The sequence below is a fragment of the Aethalodelphis obliquidens genome, unplaced genomic scaffold (assembly GCF_003676395.1).
Source record: "Aethalodelphis obliquidens isolate GAN/ISIS:26980383/991018 unplaced genomic scaffold, ASM367639v1 scaffold58, whole genome shotgun sequence".
Classification (NCBI taxonomy): Eukaryota; Metazoa; Chordata; class Mammalia; order Artiodactyla; family Delphinidae; genus Aethalodelphis; species Aethalodelphis obliquidens.
Genome location: NW_020838002.1, coordinates 6264440 through 6269976, shown reverse-complemented (window position 1 = coordinate 6269976; position 5537 = coordinate 6264440).

Sequence of the window (5537 nt, the reverse complement as noted above, 5' to 3'; positions counted from 1 at the left end):
TATTATTGAATAAATAGCATAACCTTGGGAGTGACATCCATCACCCTTGCATTTTCTATGCATTGGAAGCAAGTCACAGTCTCTACCCAAACTCAGGGGGACGGGATAATGCAAGGACATGACTCATTGGAGGTGACCATAGGGTGGGTCCACACCGCTGCCCCCAAACCTGCCTGTGTTTGTATCTTACCTCCTCCACTAACAGCTTAGGTGACCTTGAGCTAGTTACTTAGCTTCTCAGCCCAGGTCCCTCATTTGTAAAATGAGGGTAAACCCCATAGGATTCTTGGGAAGATCAAATAAAATGTTCCATCTCAAGTATTTCACAGAGTGCCTGGCACATAATAAACACTCAGATGTTAGCTATGATGACAGTGGTGGTGATTAATATTAATAGTACTGGCACTGACTCCCAGGTCTGTCTTGGATATTAAGAAGCAGAAATGTAACTCTGACTATGGCTACTTCTACCCTGGTTACAAAACCCTCTGCAAAGGCCAGATCCACATCCTTGGCTGTTCCAGAAATCTTTTTATTTTTTAATTGTTTTTTATTTATTTATTTATTTTGGCTGCGTTCGGTCTTCATTGCTGCGCACGGGCTTTCTCTAGTTGCAGCAAGCGGGGGCTACATGGGCTTCTCATTGCGGTGGCTTCTCTTGTTGCGGAGCACAGACTTTAGGCGCACGGGCTTCAGTGGTTGTGGCATGCGGGCTCAGTGGTTGTGGTTTGCAGGCTCTAGAGCGCAGGCTCAGCAGTTGTGGCGCACGGGCTTAGTTGCTCTGCGGCACGTGGGATCTTCCCAGACCAGGGCTCGAACCCGTGTCCCCTGCATTGGCAGGTGGATTCTTAACCACTGCACCCCCAGAGATCAGTTTCAACCTCAGCTAGGAGCTGGGACATCATGGGATGCCAGGCAACAGCGCCAGCTTCCCAGCCACTGGAAGTCTGTTAAGTGATGAGTATGCTTAGGAAAGGCAAGAGGTTCTTCTCATCTGTTTTGAGCCGCAGGGCAGCTGAGATTGAGGGGCAAGTGTCCTCTCTGGACCCTGTGGGACAGGCCACATTAAGCATCCCTTCCAGTTGGCTATGATTGGTGCCTCACCTATATCCTATATAGGTGATCTCTCCCATATCCTATTCATCCCTGCATCTATAACTCTATTACCTGTTCACACAGAATAACGAGCCATGTTTATTATCACTAAAAATCTCATAAATTCCACAAGAAATTTAAAATATCAAGTAAAATACACACTCAACCCCAGCATCACTGTAACAACCACCTAAACACACAACCATCAAATACACAAGCCAAAGAGAATAGGTTACAATAACTCACACAATACTAACAATAATTACCCGCGATGAATTTTTCAAGTTTAGCAATACTGTGATCTGGACATTGGCTCACGGAAGGATGGACTCTCCTGGCCGGGTGCCTTCCTTAGTAGTGCCTCATGGGAACTCAGCTGTTCTGGTGATGCAGTCATGTGACCCCTCATTTGCACACCATTGTTCTGAAGGGTGCTTGGGAGCCTAACTCAACATTAGCCTCTCAACTCTATGATGTCCCTGTGCAAGAAACACAGGCTGGACACTCAGTACCTCTGAATTTTTTTGTAGGGAAATTTGGGAAACTTTGAGTTATTTGTTTCTCAGGGAGCTACAAATATTTTTCTAATTATTTTCATTTTTGGAACAGCTGCACCACCACTGGAACTTGAGGGGGTGGCTGTTTTGAAACTCACAGGCTTAGGACAAAACCCATCTTGCTTTATTTCAAAGAAAGAAATGATCTTTCAATAATACCCAGGAGAATTGGATGGGAGATAGTCATCAGTTTTTTTTGAATCTGTAGGCAGCTCTCTTGTGTGAAGGGCCAAGGGTCTTCAGTCTCCTTAGCTTTCCATTTGGGGAAATTTCCCCCAGAGGATTTTCTTTAGATCCTTAAAGCTCTATGTTTATGAGGCATGGCGTCATATGCTAAATAAGCCAGGATACACAGATGAGGGCTGCAGCTTGGGTTTCTCCTTCTTTCATTCTGTTGTTTAACAAAAGTTACGGGCACTTCCCATGTTTCTGGCCATGTGCTAGCCTTTGGGGATAAAATCACAAAGCCATGGTGGAAATAAACATGGCACCTCTTCTACCTGTTCACTCTCAGAGGATATAGACACGTCATTCCCAATGTGGTGTGACGAGAGGTAAACTTGGCATCCCACAGAGCACTAGACAAGCAGAGGGAAGGGAGGGACACAAAACACAGCTTGGAAGGAGGACAAAGTGAGGCTTTCCACAGCAAGCAAGTTCGGGAGGATAATAGGCACGTAGGGGTGGAGTGTGAAGCAGTATTTCCTGGCAGAGGGAACGAAGTGGAAAGTCTCTTAAGCCTGAGAAAGCAAGACATGCGTGAACTAGAGGAAGTTCTGAGTAGCTGGAGAACAGAGATGCAGAGTGGAGAGGGAATGCTGTGGAGGGCCGCACAGGGGCCACCTCACCGTCCTTTCTTGGAAAGCTACGGCAAACTGCAGCCTCTGAAAAGCCATAAGAAAAATAAGGCCATCCGGCAATTGTGAAGAGCCTGGATTGAGCGTTAAGGTTAAAGTTCAGTGTCAAAGCAGAAAGTTCCTTTATTTTTACATCACTGAGCTTTCAATTTTTCTTTTATATACTTGTTTTAACAGATTCAAACAATACAAAACAACGTGAATTAAAAAGAGAATGTGCCCTGTCCCCTGCCAATCCTATTCTCCAACATAAATCCCTGTTAGCAATTGACTGTCTTTCCTAACAGACCTTTTTCTATGCATATACCAACATATATCTGTATATCATTGTCGATGTTATTATTATTGTATAAGCATTATTTATTATTACTATTATTATTATTATATGAGCACTGTTCTAAGCCCTTTATATGCATTCTCATTTCATCCTGACATCAGCACTAAGAGGTAATTATCCCCATTTCAGAGACAAGGAAACCAACACACAGAGAGATTAGGTAACTTGCCTATGGTTATGCAAGTGGTAAAAGGCAGAAGTAGGATACAACCAGACAGTGCTGAAAAGTTTGTGCATCTAACCATTATGCTCTAGTATGTATTTGCACACACACACACACACATACACACACACAATGTTTGCTATTTTATCAGGTTGGGATCATAGTACCCATACTGATTATTCTCACTAAAATACATCATAATTTAAAATTGAGCAAAAGATTTGAATCGACATTTCCTAAAAGAATATCCAATAAGCACATGAAAAGATGCCCAATGTCATTGGTCATTAGAGAAATGCAAATCAAAATCACAATGAGATACCACTTCACTCCCACTAGGATGGCTATAATTTTTTTCTTTTTTGCGGTACGCGGGCCTCGCACTGTTGTGGCTTCTCCCGTTGCGGAGCACAGGCTCCGGACGCACAGGCTCAGCGGCCATGGCTCAGGGGCCCAGCCGCTCCGTGGCACGTGGTATCTTCCCGGACCGGGGCACGAACCCGTGTCCCCTGCATCGGCAGGCGGACTCTCAACCACTGCACCACCAGGGAAGCCCTATAATTTTTTTTTAATGGAAAATAACAAGTGTTGGCAAGGATGAGGAGAAACTGGACCACTTGTATGTTGCTGATGGCAATGGAAAATGGTGCAGCCACTGTGGAAAATAACTTGGCAGTTCCTCAAAAAAGTTAAACATTAGATTTACCGTATGACCCAGCAATTCCACTTCCAGTGTATATCCAAAAAGAATTGTAAAGAGGTACTAAAACAAATGCAGGTACATACATGATCATAGCAGCACTATTCACATAATTTAGATAGAATATTCAGTTGGTGTCCTCAGAAAAGGTTTGCAATGGAAAAAGTGGGACAAGATTAGCCCGAGAATAAATGCTGCTTTGGTTCACCTGACGAAGCTTAAAAACAAACCTAAAAGAATCAAACTGTGTCTAAGTAACTTAGTCATATCTCAGAACAAAGGTCAAGAAAATTGATAGGAATAGAAAACTAGGTAGTGGACTTCCCTGGTGGCCAGTGGTTAAAAATCCACCTGCCAGTGCAGGGGACACCGGTTCGATCCCTGGTCCGGGAAGATCCCACGTGCTGTGGAGCAACTAAGCCCGTGCGCCACAGCTGCTGAGCCTGTGCTCTGGAGCCTGCAAGCCACGACTACTGAGCCCACATGCCACAACTACTGAAGCCCACGTGCCTAGAGCCCGTGCTCCTCAACAAGGGAAGCTACTGCAATGAGAAGTCCGCACATGGCAACAAAGAGTAGCCCCTGCTCTCCTCAACTAGAGAAAGCCTGCACGCAGCAACAAAGACGCAATGCAACCATAAATAAATAAATAAATAAATAAGAAAAAGAAAAATGGGTAGTAATTTTTCATTACATTCTTGGTATTATGATTGATGTAGCATGGGGACTGGGCTTTTAAAAGTCTTTTGCTACAGAGTGTTGAATTTTTTTCTGTCAGACAGTTAAATTGTTGATGGGTCATCTTGGCCTTGTTGAAGCTTGGTTTGAGTCTTTGCTAAGGTGGGTCAGTTTTGGTTTGACCCTTAATCCTACAGCATGGTGCTTACTCCTGGAGCATGGTTCTTATTCCTAAAACACAGTCTTCCTGGGGTCTCCACTGAATGCCCTGTGTTTCTCCACTCTGGCTGGGTCAGAACTCCAATACTGGGTTGCCCCAGTATCCTGAAGTCTCTGAAATCTCTGTTGAACTCTCAGCCCCTCAGCAGCTATTTTCTACCAGACCTTGTGAACGATCACCCCGGGGCATAGGCAGCTTAGCAGTTGTCTAGGTCCCTGAAGGGAACCCCTTTGCAGATTTCTGGGGTCTGTTTCTGCAGTTTTCTCCACTCCATACCCTGTGAGTTCCCACCCCCTTAGCAGCTCTGAACTCTGGTCAGTTTCCTCCATGAGGCCCCTGCTTTTCTACCCAGTGCAACTGCTGTTATATGCTTGGGCTCCACCTAACCCTCTGAAACTTGGAAACCACCTTCCCTGCAAGAAAGCTGAGATGAATATGGGGTTTGCCTCTTGTGTTACCCTTCTCTCAAGGTAGCAGCTCAGCACTTGCCCAAGGCCTGAAATCACTTGTTTCATATCTTTTGTTTGCTTTTATAGTTATTCATAAGGAGAAGTTAAGGCTGATCACAGCTACTGAGTCATGGCTGGAACTAGAAAATCCATAATATATTTTTATTCATTTATTTTTATTGAGGTAAAATTCACATAAAATTAACATACACCACAGCAAGATCTTTTTTTGACCCACCTCCTAGAGTAACGGAAATAAAAACAAAAATAAACAAATGGGATTTAATTAAACGTAAAAGCTTTTGCACAGCAAAGGAAACCATAAACAAGACAAAAAGACAACCTTCAGAATGGGAGAAAATATTTGCAAATGAAACAATAGACAAAGGATTAATCTCCAAAACATACAAGCAGCTCATGGAGCTCAATATCACAAAAACAAACAATCCAGTTAAAAAATGGGCAGAAAAAAAAAAAAAAA